Source organism: Lactuca sativa, chromosome 4 (assembly GCF_002870075.4).
Source record: "Lactuca sativa cultivar Salinas chromosome 4, Lsat_Salinas_v11, whole genome shotgun sequence".
NCBI classification, from domain to species: domain Eukaryota; kingdom Viridiplantae; phylum Streptophyta; class Magnoliopsida; order Asterales; family Asteraceae; genus Lactuca; species Lactuca sativa.
Window position 1 is genome coordinate 35267000 of NC_056626.2, and position 21348 is coordinate 35288347.

A 21348-nucleotide genomic window follows, 5' to 3' on the forward strand; every position below is an offset into this window, starting at 1 on the left:
ATAGTTTAGGAAGTCACTAATACTATTTCTAGTACAACGAAATATACTACTACTAGAAAACAGACCTTTAATGACACGCTTTTTACGACACGCACTGATTAATGATACGCAAAAGGGCGTGCCCAAAAAATAATGTTAGATCTTCAGAAATTTGAAGAATTTAAGACGCGTATTTTTGCGTGCCCTAAAATTAGTGTCCAATAAAAAAAATTACGAAGACGGAGGGCGCTTATCTTAAATGTGCGTCATATACAAATGTCGCTATATATTTTTTTTACTTAAACACGCGTTTTTAACGGGGGAAATGTAATCCTTAAAATTTCTAAAATTTTGAAGTATCCCACTTTCCACTCTCTTCTGTACATCTCCCTTCATTCTCTCTCCCCCCCCCCCTTTCTCTCTGCAAACCCTAAGGCATTCCATTTGCTACCACAATTGAGCCCTAAAAACTCTCCTTATATTAGGGATAAACCATTCTCCCCCCTTCTCTCTGCAAACCCTAAGGCATTCTATTGCCACCGCCATTGAACCCTAAAAACTCTCCTTATATTAGGGATAAACCACCCAAATTAAAGGGAAAATATCATATCGAGGGTTAATCTCAATATTGCCAACAATAACTTTTTGGAGTCTAAAAGCCCTAATATTAGGTTGAACTATGGATTATGTACAATCAGAGCTTGATGCTACAGAAACAGAAAGCGACCCAGCCTACAACGAAACCTAAATCTAGCAATGAAACTATGGAGGAGAAAGGGCTTACTCTTCTTCCGATTAGCTCAGATATGGTTCAGGGGATTAATTCATCCGAGAAGATGGGTGGACATGAAGGGATTAGGAGGAATGGTGGACGTGAAGGGATTAGGAGGAATGCAACCCTAATATGTGCACCGATAATGGCGGATACGGTGGATCAGATGTTGATTCAAATGAATTCGGCAAAATCTTATGGTTCTGACCTCGTTGATATCTGATTGGATAACTTGAAAGGGTTTAACACCCGGGAGGCTATCTAAACCCTAGTCAAACTCAGTCCTCTCCCCACGCTTTTTACTTACAAAAACTATTTCTACATACATCGCTCTGAGAATACGATTGCTGTCATTTCAGTTTCATTTTAGTCCCCTGAGTTGCATGTTGGATTCAGGAAACAAACAGGTGAACCTTCCCCTGTTTTTTCTTCTCCTTTAGATTTATTTCTCCTATCCATCAGCTCCATTTCTCATGAAAATTTTAAAAATGCTTTATCAATTAGGGTGAATAATTTTTTTTTTAAAACCTGGGTTTCTATGACTCTATTTGACTGTATATGTCATATTTTTCTTTCATTCTCATAAAATATGTGTTTTATAACCATTAGAATGTATTTTTTACAAATATATATAATCTTTCTTTTTCCTGTTTGCAAGGTATTGAAGAGGGAAAATCGCCAAGGTGCTCTCATTCCAATGGCAATGATAATAATCTAAATCGGTGAAGCCAATGACTCTCGTAAAGGGGCATTCAGGTAACTTCACAATTTCAATATTTTTTTTGTTTTTACAAAATCATCTTTTTTCTCATGTAACTTTTAATAGATGCCAATAGGAAAAGATCATTTTAGACAAACATGAAGAAGCAATAGGTAAGTGTCTAGTGCTTCTACTCAATGCATTCTCTACACACTATGTTGTTTTCTGGGTTTGAAGAAGTTTTTTCATGATTAAGATGTTTATGTTGGTTTGCATGCATCATCAAATGATCGATTTGGGGGATAGTCTTTCTATCATTCTATTCAAAATGGCCAACCTAAATGGCAGTGGGTCTTGACACTGGGTCCCATTGGTCATGTGTAAGCAAGATGATACCCCTGATCCCATTGTAAGTGCATCTTTCATGTTCCTTTTTGTCACTTTGTTAATCTTGTTATTAACGTTTTATCATTCTTTATATTGTAAGTGCACATGTACCAAAAATGACCCTGGATTTTCAACAGTAGCAAAGTACAATGTTGCCACCTTTTTACCAAAGGGGCTCTATGAACAGGTAACTCATTTCATACATTTACTAACTTTTTACCAAAGGGGCTCTACATACTGAGAAGTCATATTTTTCTCACATTTCGTATTGTAATTGATGAAAATTTGAATGTTTATGTTGTTGTAGGTGAAGCAGGACACCTTCTTTCCAGCTGATTTGCAAGTACAAACACTGATGGTGTCTGCTATATTGAGGTCTCTCTCTTAATATCAAGTTTATGTTATATGATACATATGATACATGAAACCATATAGGTTATCTTTATCTTTTTTATTCTTTTATGTATCAGGCTGCAAATCTTGATTGTGAAACAAATCTTAAGATCGGTAAGCTTTGGAGAAGACATGGGATTATTTGACTCCTGAGAAAGCCTCAGAAATTAAAGGTTTACATCTTTTTTTTGAGATCGAATATTTATGTATTTTTTTCCAATTATTCTTATTTTTATTTATTGCATTGCAGGGATGCAGTCTACGTAACACAAAGTACATTGTTGGAACTGTAATATTTACTGGACACGAGACAGAGGTTTTGAATCTTTCTCTAGGTTCAAATTTCCATTATTACCCCTACTCTTTCATATTAAAAATCTACTTTTAATGCCAGGTAATGATGAATTCCATGAATGTTCATTCCAAGAGGAGTACAATGGAGAGGAAACTTGACAAAGTAATAGCTACACATTTTGGTGTTCTTCTCTCCTTGTGTTTAATTGGGGCCATAGGCAGGTAAGTGACTAATTTTTGTTATTTATTTATTTAGTTATTTTTTTATTTTTCTTGCTTGTAATAATTTTCTCCACAAAACTTTGCAGTGTTGTATTTGTAAACAACAAGTATCACTACATAATGCTTTGGGTTAATGGTGACTCCCAACAGTTCAATCCAAGCAACAGATTTGTGGTATTGTTTTGCTTGTTGATGTGAGAGGAATTATGTTCTAATGTTTCTTTTTTTGTATTTACCTTTACTAGTTATGGTATATTTCTTTCAGGTTTTTATTTTAAGTATCTTTACCCTTATTACACTGTATTTGCAAAATATTCCAATTTCTCTTTATGTTTCTATCGAGGTAGGTTTATAAAGTTATATCCTGGTTTTGCAGCATGATGATGAAATGATTTGTTTTAAACAGTTTTTTCCTATTTTTAGATGATCAAATTTATCCAGTCAGATGTTTACAAATGGGCTGATTTATCAGGAAGAATGATGACTTTCTTGTTAATTTCAGATGTTTATAAAGTATTTACTTTCTTGTGAATTTCATATGTTTACAAATGGGTTGATTTATCAGGAAGAATGATGATTAGGGTTTGCCTTTTCTTTCTAATGCCAACATGGTCACCTTTGCTTGTATGACTTTACTTGACTACTAACTACTTCATGATAATTTTTCTATGTTTATGTTTTCTAATGAATTAAATGTTAACATTAAATTTGATGTTCTTGTTTTCTTTTTAGGATATAATACAAAAAATAAGACGTAGGCTGAGCTAGTGGATATTCTTAGGTGGTGTTAAAGCCTTTTTTGATGGATCCTTAGGATCTAACAGTGCACTTTTACACAAGGTGTACATAAATTTTATTTTTTTTTCTTTGTTTTCTAAATTATTGTTATTAAATCAATATTATTTGTATGATAACATTTCTTTCATGTTTCTTGTAGCCATATGTTGATGAGGCTTGGAATATTGGCCTCCAAGTTACAGATATGGGAAGCTTATCTAACATGACTGTTCAATCCGACAAATATGGCCTCCAAGTATTTTTTTTTTTTAATATTTTTTTCATTATCTTTAAAAATGTGGTTGTAAATATGTAAAATAACTTACTAGTTGAGCAATTTTTTCATCAGATTGCTATTAATGCCATTGGAGATAAGGCCAATGACTTGATCTTGGATATGTATAAATCAGTTGTGTCAACATTTGAGTCATGGAAGTGCAACCAAGTTTGGTGAACAAGGGATTGTTGCTTAAGTGATATTATATCATAGCTTGTTCAAGTCTACTACCTGTGAAAGATCCTTATATAGCCATTTCGCATATATGTCTTTTAGGATAAGGTTATGCATGCTGGAACAACAGTGGATACATGCTCTTGGTTTACTTCAACAACGACCTGACTGGTTGACAACTAGCTTTCTGTAAGTATATATGCTTTATTTGTTCCTAAATTGTAGTTTATCATTTCATTTATTAGTGTATGTTTAGACAAGTATGTTGCTACTTCTTTTGTTATCTTAAGGACTTCATAGGAACATGACCTAATATATGGGTATTTTGTTATTATTTAATACAAAAAGAACAACTTAATAGAAAAAAGCAAGAAAAATGAGATTGTCCCCATTAAGTCCCAACTTTTAACAAATTTGTGTTGCATAGCTTATTAGGTCGTATTACATAGCTTATTAAATACAAACACTTGATATATTGTCTGATAATTGTGTTCATGATGACAGAGATGGGATACATTTTACAGCAACTGCGAGTGGAACAGTGGCAATTGAGATCTAAAACTAGATGAGAGTGAAGATGAGAAACAGAAGCAGGATGGTCAGTAGAAGGAGTTTGAGGGGAAGAAGCTTGTTTCTGCAACCAAAGAAGGTCTAAAATTTGTATATGTTGTATATCTTGAGGTCAGTAGTCTCTTAATTCCTTATCTTTTTTCATTCTCCTTTTCTTTTTTATTAAAAAGTTTATCTTTTTTTAGGTTCTGTATGTGTACAGTGACTTAATGTTGCATATCTGGATAAAGTGTTGCATATATAAACTACTTTTTATTCCTGGACTGAATAAACCTTCTAAATGAAACTAAATGATCATATATATTACCCTTACATTCCAACAAACAATTTTCAGTAGTCATCCATTTTATTTCTCATTTATTACTAAGTTAGGGTATATGGTTTTAGTTGAAAGGTGAAGATGAACAAAGGTTTGTCTCTTTTTATTTCTCATTTATTACTAAGTTTAGATAATAAATGGAGACTAAATAAATGTCATAATTTTTGTTTATAGCTCCTTCTCTTCAGTTTGCTTCTTGCTTCCAATCTATGCCAGATAACAATGGAGATTGATGGATGTCGGTTAATAGCCTCTTCTGGAGCGTATAAAGCAGTAAGTTATTAATATTTTTTAAATAAATAAATGTTCCTCAATTTGCAAAATGAAAGGGAATAAAAGTAAATAAATGTTGATATTTTTAATTTGAAGGTGGTGGAGTGTCTAATTAGGTTGGTTGAAACCTGATGAGGTTCCCATGGTAAGTGTAATTTGGTGTTTTGCAAGTTTGTGTCACAACAACAACTAATTTCTCATGTTTGTTATGATATTCTTCTGCTTGTGCAGCTTGTAGAATATGTGCTAAGTAAGGTCATGGAAGAGCTTGAGAATCGCATCACTAGTCAAGTTGAACTGGTAAAGCTTCTTAGCTATGTTGTTTCCTAATTTCCTTGCTTGGTGTTTCAAGTACATATAATAATAAGCTACATTTCCTTCTATATAACTTTTTAAACAATTTTTTATAAGGCATAAATATACAATCTTATAACTTTCTACTTTATATAATGTCTAATCATTTTTTTTTTCAGTCAACTGTTAACTTATAAGTAATTGGAGGTAAGGAAAAATTATAACCATGGATGATTTGCAAATTATCAAATTTTGATTTATTAATACACAGGTAAATGAGGTGAAAGGAGAGGATGTTGTTTGTTTGATAAAGAATTCTGTTACTCTATCTGGTTCGTTATTCACCTTGCATGTATCCCAAATATGTATTGAGCTGCCAACTCTCACTAATAAAGATAAGGAGGTGAAGTTTGTCTTTTGTGATTCCATTAGATGTTTCTTATCATATACTCATTTAAGTTGTAAGTTTTATGGGAAATTGTAGGTTATTAGCACATGGGGAGTGCGTAACAAGATTTTTGCAAAGATAGAAAATTTTGAGGTCGGATGCTCACATTTTTCAAGTTGTATGTAATCAAATTGTCTCTTATGTCACATTGGAGAGATTACTTTAATGTCACATTGAAATTTCATCGAATAGCATAGCGATAAAGAGAAGAAATAGCAATGTACTTTCATCTATTATTTGTATGACATTAAATTTTATGCAATGGATTTTATTTTTTTGTATATGGTATTTTAATTTTTATTATGACACATTAAATACAAATTTAATTTGAAAACTAGTAAATCTATAAATAATATATTTTTTAAACATTTAAAATTATGACACGCAAAAATGTGTGTTGTCTTCATTTATGACATGGCCTTTCTTGATAGGGGCTTTCTTGATACGCATTGCGTGTCATTAACACGCGCGTCGTAAGGTTATGACACACAAATGCGTGACGTCTTCCTTTATGACAGGGCCTTCCTTGATACGCATTGCGTGTCGTAAACGCGTGTCGTAATTGCGCATCGTAAATGAGCGTCGTAAATACGCGTCGTCTCTCTTTATGACATGGCCTTCCTTGACGCGCATTTGCGCGTCGTCTGAGCCTTTTACGACGCGCAATGAGCGTCGTAAAAGGCTGTTTTTCTAGTAGTGATACAAGAGTCAGTTCATTCATGAGTCAACACAAACTTACTATTATGAAAAACATAATTAATATACTATAATGATTAACTAAGAGAACATACAATACACTACACTATACAAGAGAACATACTATGATGAGAAACAAAGAGAACATACTACGTACTAGACAAAGTGAACATACACTACACTAGTACATACAATACATATACAAGAATACTATAACATAAATGTGAGTCACTACTTGGGGATGTCATCACTACTGTGGCTCGTTTTGTAACCAGAGTCTCCTGGAGAGAGAGCGTGAATTTGTGTATAGATCTATACGGGACTGACGACCCTACACCTTGCTGCTAGCTACAATGGGACCTGCAGGTCTAAGGGTGACGAATGTCATACCATTTCGACGTCTTCGAGCTTCGTGTTTTTCTAGTCGATCAAGTATGGTTACAATCATATCACATTATACCTTAATTAACAACCGGTTTAAGGTAGTTAGTACAACAGTAGTCAATATATACAACACTATAGTACTTTATTATTTCCTATTGCATTCACATTATAATCTTCTCACATAAACGGTAATGTAAAAACTATATTCTGTTAATGATAGTCACACTTGGGAAAAATACACACTTTTACAATAAACAAACATCCAAAACATTTGATGCCTTGGTAGAAGGCTACTTTTTAGTAGAAAATATAGGATTTTCTAGGAGATACAAACATTTACTACAAACTTTCACAAACTTATACATCAAACACTTACAAATATTTTCATACAAATAATGACACTAAAATGCTTATGAACACACCAGCTTTAAAGCTGATAAACTCTTTCAAAATAACTTGTATTCTCAAGTCATTAGTAGACAGGTACCGATGTTAGGTTTTGAGAAGATGGAGCACGTTCAAGACTCATCTCTTATTTTGATTCATATTTTTGGTGTCTTATAACTATACATAACACGCTTGTATTAATTTTATTATTAATGCAATGGATGATGTTGTTGCTTGTTTACTATTATGCTTTGTTGTGATACTATACATGACGTTTTCCGCCCCACAACGTTTCCTTCGTTCAGGTTTTGGGGTGTAACAGTGTCCTTTCTTTTTTCACTTCGTACAATACATTTTCCAAAAGGCACTGACATGGTGGTAGTTACACTTATCGCATTTTGACAATTTCCCAGCATATTGCTTAGTGGGTGCTGGGGCTGCTGGGATAGTGACAACGTGAGCTGCCACTCCTTTTTTTCTTTTGGACGTTTCATTTGGTGTTTTGCTCTTTCTTTTGTTCTAAGGTCTTTTTTTGTTGTTGCCTTCTTTTGGTTGTTCAAGAGCGGCTGTTATCGTTCCCTGATGGATCCCATGGTCGACGAGTTGTTGTGCCAAACGTTTTGCACTGTAGAAGGTAGTAGGTTTGGAAACTATTACATACCCTTGGATCTGGGGTGACAATCCCCATAGGTATCTTTCCACCTTTTTCGCTTCCGGGGTAATTATCCCGGGGCACAGTACAGATAGATCACAAAATTTGGTCGTGTAGGCAGTGAGGTCAGATCCATTCATTTTGAGGGTCCACAACTCATGCTCCAATTTTTCCACTTCGCCCCTTGGGTAATATTCTTCTAACATCTAGATCTTTAGGTCTTCCTAACTCATGGAATTTTCCACTGGGAGGGTTAATGCTTTGACATGGCTCTTCCACCAAGTAAAAGCTCTGCCAGAGAAGGTGCATGTTGCATATTTGACTTTACTAGTTTCCGGACACGCACATATTTCGAAGAATGATTCAGTCTTTTCAAACCATTGCATTAGTGCAATTATTCCTCCACTCCCGTTGAAGGTTTTAGGTTTCCCATTGGTAAAGTCTTTGTATGAACACTCCCTAGGGTGTCTATGACTTTCACCATGGTTCTAGTAGTTAGTACTATTGCCCTCTCTACTGGCACCACGTGCGTTTATTTGCGTTATGGTGGCTTCTTCGGCAACAGTTACCGCAACTTTAAACATAATGGCATCATATTATAGAGGTGGTAGCGGTGGTGGAGTATTGGTGAAACGTTTGGGATTCTTTCTTGGTGGCATCTTTCTACCATAGAGTTAAAAAGGAAATGATGATAAGTTCTTTATGGTAGTTATGATTCAGGTGATATTGAACAAGATATATCTTAGTTCTAAATGCACCATATTCTGAATGTTATATTGTTCTATTAAACGACTTACAATAAAATTCTACTAATATAAGTAAACAGTCGCTAATTTCGTTTATAGCCACACTCGTAATGAATTTGTATAGTGTATTTTATACCTTGTCCTTCTAAATTCACTTGGTGTATACAAGTTGTATCTAATTAAGACTAAATTGACTGTTAAACATAATGATCTGCCTTAAGTCCACAACCAAACAAGGAACAAGGCCTAAGCGGGCCTACCATTTCTAAGTCAGTAGAATCTTAATTAAATAATACTTTAACATATAAAGTATATAATTATAATTTTACCATAGGTACACAAAATGTTATGAAAATTGTGATAACTCCCAACAAAGTAAAATTCTTGTCATTTTCATTGATATATAGTTTTGTACCTACAGTTGGGAAAATTTGACCTTGATATAGGTCTATATTATATCAACATAAGGGAAAATTTAACAGCATTAAGACCTACGAGTAGTATATTTACTTAATCGTAGGGTGGAGTTTTACATACAGATAAAAGTAGTATACATATCCGAGGTCCTAGTCTATATCAAAAGTGGGAGTATTGCGAACACTACTTGTGGCGGGTACAACTCTAAGCAATGGACTATGCCACATGGTGCTCTTCCCCCATCCAACGCCTCTATAATGTAGTTTGATTCTCCTGAAGTGCTTTGATTTTGGCTTGAGCATCAAAAATCTCTTCTTGAACCCTCTCAGTGTGGTTTCTAGTTTGATCATGATCTATGTCCTGACGACGAAGGTTAACGGCGTTAACTTGGGAGGTAGCGTTAACTTCCATAATTCGGTTGATCGATATTTGTGATTGATCAGTCTGGCGAGAGATGTGGCGTATGATGACAGGGAGGGCCTTATCGGCCGAACTTCCTCTTCAAGGTTGTAGAAATTTCTATCCATACCGAAAGGAGGGCATTGGCCCTGTTCTCAGCTCCATAACCTCAATTCCTCAACCCATTAGGGAATCAGGCCGTGAAAGTGTCATCCAGGAACCGGGATAGGAGGTGGATTGTAGACTTCGGGCTCCTCGTCAGAATCCTCACTCCGAAGGATCCTCTTCGAGATCATCTTCAACCCAACCATCATTCCCTTGATCAAGGAAGTAGGGATCTCCATGCGGATGATAACCTGTCATAATGTCTATGTGAGAATAAGGGTATGATGAATATATGAAAAGCTCAAGTGTATGAAAATAAATATCGAAACTTAAATATAGTAGTCACATAAACTACTCCTATAGTATTTTAAATTTTACGTTTGGTTCTCGAGTTTATGGGGTTGGTAAGTTCTTAGATTTGTTGCCCACTACGACTATTACCAAGCGTATTCTAGTCACTTTTTGAATAAATATAGTTGATCAGCCTATATTCATTCCAGATCTGATTACATACTCTCAGACGTATTCGTAGTACTCAACACATATTTAATACTTTTTATTTTTTATTTTTATTACGAAACTGAACTAGTACGTATGTATGCATGTATACTTTTTATAAAATTATTATTATATTTTAAAAAGTACAAGTCTTGGTCAGAGTATTTTAGTCCCATTGTATAGATAGTTGTATATCATATGGTTCGATATACTTAGTTCACTATAAACAATACTCTGATACCAATCTGTCACACACCTAAACCTGAACGGCGGAAACATTCGTGGGTGGAGGATATCATGTACAGTATCATAACAATTGAATAGTAAAGAAAGTAAACACAACCATCATATACATAATTGAAAAATGTTACATCGTTGTAAGCATTACATGTTTCCAAAAGTTAATTACAATATGATTTTCAAAAGGTTTGTTTAATGCCTTAGTGCTAAGTCTTCAAAAAGTTGTTGATATCTGTTTTTACTGTCTTCTTGAGAATACAAGTTATTTGAGAATAAGAGTCAACATTTAAGTTTGTGAGTTCATAAGCATTTGTATAAAAATATATGTCATTCAATGACATGAAATCACATTTGTTTCTAGAAAATACAATATTTTCTATAAAATGAATTGTAAGTTGTTTGTTTGTAAAGTAATCATGTCTATCCCGAAAAATCCTATATTTTCCATAATACTGAGTTGTAAACTATTTGTTTATAAAGTAATCGTATCTAACCCGAAAAATTCATACATTTTCCATAAAAATTGAGCTGTAGTCTTATATATCCTAAGACCAAAACTACAAGTATATATGTCATACTTAGTTTTGTAACATATAGTTTTATTCTAAAATAAAACCATTTGAAGATTACTAATTTGAATTAGAGTTTGTGAAGAAATAGAGAGAATGAGAAGAATAAATTAGAAAAAGGATTGCCTACATAATTTCGCGGTTTATATGGATATTAGTAATTAACATTTTAGGTAATTTAGGAGCAGATTTCTTGGATTGAAGTCCGAAACTTTGATATATGTCGAATATGCTCCAAACTTTTTCAAAATTGGTGTCCAAGAAATTGACAACTTTCATATACAGCTAGTTGCGTATTTTTATTTATTTATTTATTTTTCTTTCCTTGCCAATCAAGAATAAGAGTTAGATTAGGACTCTTTTAGTTATTCTTATATATAAGATATTAAATCATATTTTATTTATATCTTTTTTCATTCCCGTTCTACAACATCATAAGTCATTGTAATCCTTCAAAGAAATGAGAATTATATAGTGTTCTTTTAAATTGGTTTTTCCCATTTTTGGGTTTTCATTTATAAATTCGAGTTCCTTTATTCGTTATTCACCTTTTTGATATTTTGAAGTGGTATTAGAGACATGTAAGTATCGGAGACATACCTATGTTGCTCGATTGAATAGACATACCTACTGCTTGATTCAATCCTAGGTGATTCTTTTCTTGGTAACTCTTCTTGCATCGTTTTTTTCGCTACAATCGAACACGAGAAAACTTAATCGATCTTTCTTGGATTAGTAATTCTTGCCCAGGTCGTTTCTTTTCAAAGCCCTCGTACATGTTTTCTTTTTTCTTTAAACAATTTTGTAGTTTTTCTTTTATTATTATTAAACCCTCATCCTAATTCTTCCTTAAGTTCATTTAAGCAGCCATATTTACAGTTTCTTTTAAGCCCATATATCATTAAAACACGTGTTTTTATAAAGCCCCATATAAAATCATTCCATTTTTTTAAAGATTTTTAATCAGCCCTATTGATCGATATTATTAAATCTAAATATTAACCACTTGAAGTGTGTTTTATTATGACATTAAAATAAGTTGATTATTTTATTGCTACAGTCAAATACAACCTTCTCTATCACAATACATTTTAAATCCATGAGGCCAACATATCCCATAAGAACTCTGTAATTAAGAGTGCTCCGGGTAGAGTAGTATCAGGATGGGTGACCCCCTAGGAAGTCCTGGTGCCGAGTGACCAATAGCGGACAATATTATGATACGTGTTAGAGAGGGATGTTACATAAGCAAAGAAGGGTTTCAATAGAAGTAAGGCTGTCTTTAATCATAAGGAAGTAGTGAATAGGCCATATGATGAGTTAATCTTGTTGAGAATGTGACCAATTAGGTCTCCTATTGAAATAGGGTTTAGATCTTCATCCAATGAGTCGACAATTGCACGTTTCTTTTCAATATAGTTGATCGTAGATAGCGAGCCCTTGGATAGAGTTCGTAGTTGAGTCCTTAGAGACATTTTTTGGCTATAGTTTGCGATTGAAAGGTCTTTTCAATAGCCATCCAAGCAAGATGCGAAGAAGTGCAACGAGCAACAATAGCTAGGGATCTCTCTGAAAGGGTGTATATCAACCACATGAGAACATAACAATCATATTTCTTCCGTAACAGGTAGTCCGGATTAGGTTCAATTGTAGGTTCTACCTCTTCATTTTCAACGATAAGAGTTTAGAAGGGGGTTTGGGATTCAGAATAAAGGACCCAAGATCGAATGTTTCCAAAGACGATATGGTGGTGGTAAGCCACATATAATAGTTTGTGGTCTCTAGCTTGATACAGATGGAAGGGATTTGAAAAGAAGAATTTGTGGCAAGCCCTAAGATGTGTTGATTGGTCGCCATGGAGAGAGAACGAAGATGAAGGGAGAAAATCAATAGAGCTTTGAGACCATAAAGACTTAAATAATAGTGAAATGAAATTGTATTCAATTCATGATGAATACAATACATACATCAAGGTATTAATAGAAAGGAAAATACAACTAAAATACTAACTATTATCTTTATATCTTTGAATATGAACATTTCATACACACATTGAATAGAGATTCTGACAACAAGTCTGAACAAGTCTTGGACACGTGCACAAACATGTGTTTTGTGACTGAGGTTTAATTTTTGTTATTAACGAATGGATTGGGACCTCATCTTCAAGATCATAGCGAAAGACTGCCACACATGCCTTAAAGGAAAAATGAAAAAAAAAAAAAAAAAAAAAAAAAAAAAAAAAACAAGAAGTTAAACAGAGCATGCAATGAAACCCATGATTCCAATGACCACAAGAATTGACCTCCAAATACTTAATATGTGAAATCAACCTTGCACCTGGTATAGTATCCCTATCCGTCCCACTGCTCAAACATCTTGGGTGCATAGTAGTGGCGGTGGTTTTGGCGGAAGAGCAGCTTTGACCATAATTAGGGTTTGTGGAGAAATAAGGTGTGTATTTGATCCAGAAGGAGATTACTAATTTGAATTAGAGTGTGTGAAGAAATAGAGAGAATGAAGAATAAATTAGAAAATGATTGCCTCCATAATTTCGTGGTTTTATATGGATCATAGTAATTAACATGAAAATCTAGGTAATTTAGTAGCAGATTTCTTGGATTGAAGTTGGAAACTTTGATATATGTCGAATATGCTCAAAACTATTCCAAAATTGGTGCCCAAGAAATTGATAGCTTTCATAAAAAACTAGTAGCGTTTTTTTTTTTTTTTTTTTTTTTTTTTTTTTTTTTTTTTTGTCTTCCTTACCTATCAAGAATAGGAGTCCGATTAGGACTCTTTTAGTTATTCTTATTTATAGGATATTAGACAATATTTTATTTATATCTTTTTTCATTCCCGTTCTAGAACATCATAAGTCATTGTAATCCTTCAAACAAATGAGAATTATATAGTGTTCTTTCAAAGTGATTTTTCCCATTTTTGGTTTTTCATTTATAAATTCGGTGTTCCTTTATTCGTTATTCACCTTTTTGATCTTTTGAAGTGGTATTAGAGACATGTAAGAATCAGAGACATACCTATGTTGCTCGATTGAATAGACACACCTACTGCTTAATTCAATCCTAGGTGATTCTTTTCTTGGTAACTCTTCTTGAATCATTTTTTTCGCTACGATTGAACACGAGAAAACTTAACCGATCGTTCTTGGATTAGTAATTCCTGCCCAGGTCGTTTCCTTTCCAAGCCCTCGTATACGTTATCTTTTTTCTTTAAACAATTTGTAGTTTTTCTTTTATTTTTATTAAACCCTCATTAGAATTCTTCCTTAAGCGCATATAAGCACCCGTATTTATAGTTTCTTTTAAGCCCATATATCATTAAAAGTCATGTTTATATAAATCCTCATATAAAATCGTTTTATTTTTTTAAGAAGCTTTAATCAGCCATATTGATCGATTTTATTAAATCCAAATATTAACCACTTGAAGTGTGTTTTATTATGACATTAAAATAAGTTGATTATTCTATTGCTACAGTCAAATACGACCTTACATTTTTAGATTGGAGAACTCATTTTTCACTTTGGCAAGTGGTGATGTGAGTTTTTTTTGGCTTAAGTGGAATACGGCGATGCATTAGATTCATTTGGAAGTAAACCTCAAGCTGCTTGGACTTCCGATGAGATAAAAAAATGATCATAAAGCCCTAACACAAATTCGGTTACCTCTCCACAATAACATTCTCCAAGAAGTACTCAATGAAAAAACTGTGGTTGCCATTTGGTTGAAGCTCGAGTGAATATGTTTGTCAAAAGATCCCCCGAGTAAAAGATGCATTTCTAGCAAAAGTTTTTTCTGACATAAGCTTCATGAGGAAGGTAATTTACTTATCCATATATTTGATTTTAAAGAGATTGCATCCGATTTGGAAGTTAAGTATGACGAAGACCATGGTTTGATTCTTTTGTGCTCTCTTCCAAGCTCTTACTGAAACGTAAGAAATAGAATTCTTTATAGTTGCGACACCCTTAATTTACATGAAGTTTATGAAGCTTTGTATTCAAGAGAAAAAGATGAAAGAGATGATATCTACAAACAGGGCAAATAGTTCACAAGCTGAAGGGTTATCAGTTCAGGGTCATTCCAAAGATAGGGGTTTTTGTGGAAAGAAAGGGCATTCCAAATCTTTAGGGAATGGAAAAGACAAAAACTGTAGGTATTGTCACACAGATGGTCATGATATCTTTGAGTGTTACAAGTTGAAAAATAAAGAAAAGTGAAACGTGGAAAAGAAAGATGAAGAAAAATCACCTAATTATTCTCGTGACAGCAACCATTCTGATGGTGAAGTTCATGCGTTTATTTTCAGGGTTGCTGATATTCATGACGAATGGATTCTTGACTCGGCTTGCAAATATCACATGTGACAACATAAAGATTGGCTTTCCACTTTTGAACCAATTCTCAATGCTTGGTCCATTCTTGGTGCTGAAAATTCACAATTCAAAACTAAAGGAATCGGCTCCATTCGTATCAAGATGTTTGATGATACTACTCGACATTGACTGATGTTCGTTACATCCTAAAGATATCAAAAGGTTCTCTAGTAGTTATTAAAGCTGATTTGCAAAAATCTAATGGATTGTACTATGTCCGGGGTACAACAATCATTGCTTTCGCTACTCCCATGACTCCTAATAATCATCTACCTAATTCCCATGACAAATCAGCCCCAAAGGATCTAACGAATTCCAAAATCAATCGCAAGCATGGTTCTTCAGTTAATACCGAAACTGCTTCCAATTTCAGTCCAGTTTCAAAAACCGATGCGGTAAAAATATGGCATTGTCAATTAGTTTATATGAGTGAACTTGGATTTTCTGAATTAAATAAACGTTGTCTACTTGATGGTTTCAACAAAGGCAAGCTGGGATTTTGTGAACATTACATTTTCGGTAAATCAAAGCGGGTAAAGTTCAATAATGGCACACACACCACCAAAGACACTTTATGTTACATAAATTCTGATTTTTGGGGTCCTTCACATCACAAATCTCTTGGTGTTTCAAGTTATATGCTGACGATAATCGATGACTATTCCCGAAAGGTATAGCCTTATGTTACACGTTTTCTGCCTTTAAAGAATGGAATATTATGATAGAGAATCAAACCAGGAAGAAAATTAAAACGTTACGGACTGATAATGAGATGGAATTTTGTTGAAAAGAGTTCGAATCATTTTGCAAACCCAAAGGTATTGTTCGTCACTACACCGTTCCTCATACACCACAACAAAACGGTGTAGCTGAACGGACGAATCAAAACATTATTAGCATGGCTCGTTGTATGCTATCTGAGACATCTTTACATCATATATTTTGGTCTCAAGCCGCCTCCATGACATGTTATTTGATTAATCGTTCACCCTCAATTCCATTAGACAAGAAGACTCTGATTGACGTTTGGTCCGGTTCACCCACAAACTATTCGGAGCTACAAATTTTTGGATGTGTTGCGTATGGTCATGTTGATAATTGTAAGCTGAATCCTAGAGCTATTAAATGCATTTTTATTGGTTAAAAATCAGGGGTAAAAGGATATAAGCTTTGGAATCCCAAGACAAACAAAGTAATCATAATTTGAAATGTCATTTTCAATAAAATTGTGATACAATACTCATTTAATAGCCACGCCAGTTCTCAACATGGTTCTTTGCCAAATAATTTAGACTCATATCAGACTTCTCCTAATCCTATTGATTCCTATGAGTGTAAGTCCCTAATTGCCTGTGTATCAATCAGATCCGTTTGATGGTGTGGAATATCAATCAAACGAATGATGTCAGATAAAATTGAAGAGAAGAAGAAGAATATGATTAATCTATGTATGAATTGATTAGAATGAAGATCCGGATACAAAAGATTCACACACATAAAACTTCTCTCTAGTTTCTCTCTTGGGCATACACTGCTTGTGTTTCATTAATATCTACTTTCTCACCCTAACACCTATATATATATATATATATATATATATATATATATATATATATATATATATATATATATATATATATATATAAGGGAATATGAGCTTGGTGAACATGGTCCGTAAATGGGTTTACGGCTGTAAACCTGTTTACGGCCGTAAACACAACCGTAAGCACGTATACGACCGTAAATACCAAGTTGTTTACGATCCAAGACAAAAAAATATATTTTCTTAGAAAAGTAAAGTATAAACCATATTTTTGACCCAACAATGAGAATGCTCAAATTCAGGTGGAGCACACCGTTGCTTTTATAAATACCAAAAATCAAGACATTTCGATCAACCCGTGTAAAAATGTTTCATCAACTCCTTTAGGATCTTCATCCCAATCTCGTTCTATTGCAATCGATAGACCTAGGAGGCTTACTAAACCTTCTAGTAGGTTCACTAACATTGATAATTCATTAGCTTATGCTTTCTTGGTTTCCGAGGAAATTGAAAATTATCAAGAGCCATCATCTTATATTGAAGAAATTTCTACTTCTGATTCTAACAAGTGGACAACTTCAACGCAAGAAGAAACGGAATCTATAGAAAAGAATGAGACTTGGGAACTTGTCAAATTACCAAGGAAAAGAAGCCAATTAGGTGCAACTAAGTGTACGAGAAAAAGAAAGATTCCAGGTTCAAAGCCTGACTTGTTACAAAAGGTAAAGCCATATGCCCGGGTAAAGATTTTAGTGATGTGTTTTCTCCCATTGTCAAGCATAGTTCCATTTGTACTTTACTTAGCATTGTTGGAATGCATGATTTGGAGCTTCAATGACTTGATGTGAAGACCACTTTCTTAAACGGTGATTTGGAAGAAAACATTTACATGGAGCAACTTGAAGGCTTTTGCTATTCCCTGAAAAACCAACTTAGCCGGGAGTTTGAGATGAAAGATATGGGTGATGCAAAGAAAATACATGGCATGAAAATTTCAAGGGATCCATATGCAGGTTATACTTAAGGCAAAGCAGCTACATCAACAACGTTCTACATTGAATCAACATGTAAAATGCCAAATAGCTAAGTACACCGCTTGCCAGCCAATTTCGGCTTTCTTCTAGACTTGCTCCACAACAAAATGATGAAATTGGTCAGATGTTAAAGGTCCATTATTCAAGTGTTGTTGGATCGTTAATGTATGCTATGGTTTGTTCCTGTTCCGACTTATCACATGATTTGAGTGTTTGTAAGTCATTTTATGGCTAATTCGGGAAAACAACACCGAAAAGCCGTTTAATAGATCTTCCGGTATCTTAAAGGTACTTCTAATTCCTATTTGGAGTTTAGGAAATCAAAAATTGGGTTTTGTGGATACGTTGATTCAAATAATGCAGGCGATTTCGACAAAAGAAGATCACTAAAGGGTTATGTTTTTACCATCAACGATTGTGCTGTGAGTTGGAAAGATACACTTCAATCTACCTTTGCTTTGTCTACTACAAAAGCTAAATACACGGTTATTTTAGAAGCATCTAAAGAGTCTACTTGGCTTAGAGGGTTGTACGGTTAGCTATGTGGTGATTTCTCACGCACTACAGTTTATTGCGACAGTCAAAGTGCGATATGCCTCATGAAGGATTCGATGTTCCACGAGCGAACAAAATCACATTGACATACAACACCTTCACATTAGATATGTTATTGCCCAATGCGATGTCAAGGTGGCAAAGATTAACACCAAGGAAAACCCGGCTGACATGAAGACGAAACCGGTTCCGACCACCAAATTTAAACTTTGTTCAGATTAGGTTGGTATTTCAAATTAAGTGCTTAGTGACTTTTGAATACTATTTTTTTCCCTCGATGGTTGAAACTTACATTAATGAAGAATGGTTGTTCGTAAGGTGGAGTTTGTTGGATATGCTCCAAACTAAAATTGGTGCCCAGGAAATTTACAGTTGTCATATACAACTAGCTCCGTTGTTTTTTGTTTTCCTTGCCAATCAAGTATAAGAGTTGATTAGGACTATTGTAGTTATTCTTATAATTCTTATATATGGGATATTAGATCATATTTTTTTTCATATCCTTTTTCATTCCAGTTCGATAATATCATAAGCCATTGTAATCCTTCAAACAATTGAGATTTATATAGTGTTCTTTCAAAATGGTTTTTCCTTTTTTTAGGTTTTCCAATATAAATCTAATGCTTCTTTATTCGTTATTTACATTTTTTTTTATCTTTTTAATCTATTTCCAGCTTTGTGCGTGAACGAGAGTGAAGTAAGAATGGGCAATTTGGTAAATCGACTTTTAACAATGTACTGTGCGGGAAAAACATTCAGTGAAAATTATGGAGTTGACACATGGCGTCTAAGGCACTCTTTTATTAGACACGGGATTACTATAGCATCGTACCTTTCGTTGTCAAGCATCTTAAATTTAAACAAAGATAGCAACCTCAAAATGTTTTAACATAAATATAAAATACTCGATATAGATCATCTATGTACTAGATAATACATGTAATTACTGTAATGAAAAGTGACATTAATAGTCTACTCTAATAAATGAAGGTTTTTTTGCCACATGTCATCTTCTCCTTCATTTGGATACATGACATTTTCTAAAAATTTTAAAATTTTCTCTTTTCCACTTGTCATTTTATTGTATTTTTCATTTTATTAAATTAAAATTCCACATTTAATATATAAGGTAATATATATGTAAGGTATTTATTAGAAAATGGTTTATATATGTAATGTATCAAATACATTAAAGTCTCATTAATTTTAATAATTCAAAAAATTTCTCATTTTTCTTATAAATTCAACCTTTCAAATTGTTAAAATTTTATATTTAATTTTTTTTAAATAAATCCATATAATACATGGGTCTCACACCTAGTTGAATAATAAAATAACGAGCAGCAGAAATATCTTTACAGACATCGAGTGTTATCACGATGAGAAGAATTACCTAAGATAAAATATCTTACTATATTAGAGTTGCTATATTAATTTCAATACATAATCACAATTCACAAACTCATAACTCCCATACATGTAATAGATGTGGAGCAGGAATCGTACGTTGGGCACGTAATCATGCATGCATGAATTCATCAAATGGAAAAGATGCAAAATTCTGTAAATTCGTTGGATAAACAGTGCTATACTGCTATTCTTCTCCATAGACCCCTTCTTAACTTTAGATGATAGTGCAAAAAACCTTCTGGGCTTTTTCTACAAATGAAAAAGAAATTATTTCACTTTTTAGCCTTTTCGGGCTCTTTCTGAATATCATATGCTTGATTCTCTATCACAACCTCATTGCGACGTGTTGTAGGCTTATTATGTATACTTAATAGAGTTACTTCATTTACATGTGGGTTTTTTCTATTGTTTTGAGAATGCAAATTGTGTTGAGGTTGATTTGTTTAATGCCTGATCGGTTGTTCTTTTAGACTACTAGAAAATTAAAGGTGGTGTTTGGTACAAAAAATTCCGAGGACCAATAATTTTTTAGTATTTCTTATACATTATTTAGAGGAAACGCGTTTCTAATATTCCTCTGAAATTACTTGGTAATGTGTAGGAAATTCAGAGTCCATCTTTTTCCTCCAAAGTCCTACGGGAGATCTTACGTTTTCCCTAGGAAATAAGTAAACATTTAACGTTCCTCGGTGTTTTATTATTATTATTATTATTATTATTATTATTATTATTATTATTATTATTATTATTATCATTTTAATTATTGTAAACATGACATATCCTTTTTTTCGAATATGTCAAGGAGCCTCATATTTACATTAGAAGTGTTTTATTTAAGTGTGGTTCTATGAAGTTTCTCGGAACTTCCGAGGGAACAACGATGAACTTAAGAAAAAAGTTTAATATACTATAATAAGTATCGTTCTTAGGGATTTTAAAGTACCACTAGAACTCCTTGTAAGATTATTATATAACTAATTTAGATGTTATATATCATTCATTCCGATAATGTTTTCTTGTTATTCTATGCTCTTGTACCCCTTATAATCAAAGATTAATTCAATAATAAGTTTCGTTAATTGTAAATTTTTCCGTTTTAGAGTTTCCACTTTATATGTCGGTTAAAGTTTAAAAAATCAAGAAACATTTATATCCAATACCATAGAACAGGATTATATATTTTTTTTCTTTTCATTTTTTTTATTTAAACCCAATCAAATCACAATTACCATTAGACTTTGTCACTCTTTCTCTTTTCACCCAATACAAAAAATTATTTCCTTTCACCTAAATTTACATTTAGTAATAAAGATATAAGAAATGTATTTTCTTTTTTCTAACACTTGGGATTTTATTTATTTAGTTATTTATTTTAACATCCCAAACATCCTCTACACTTGTGCAATTATGGCATCGTACTTTTAACTTTTGTAAA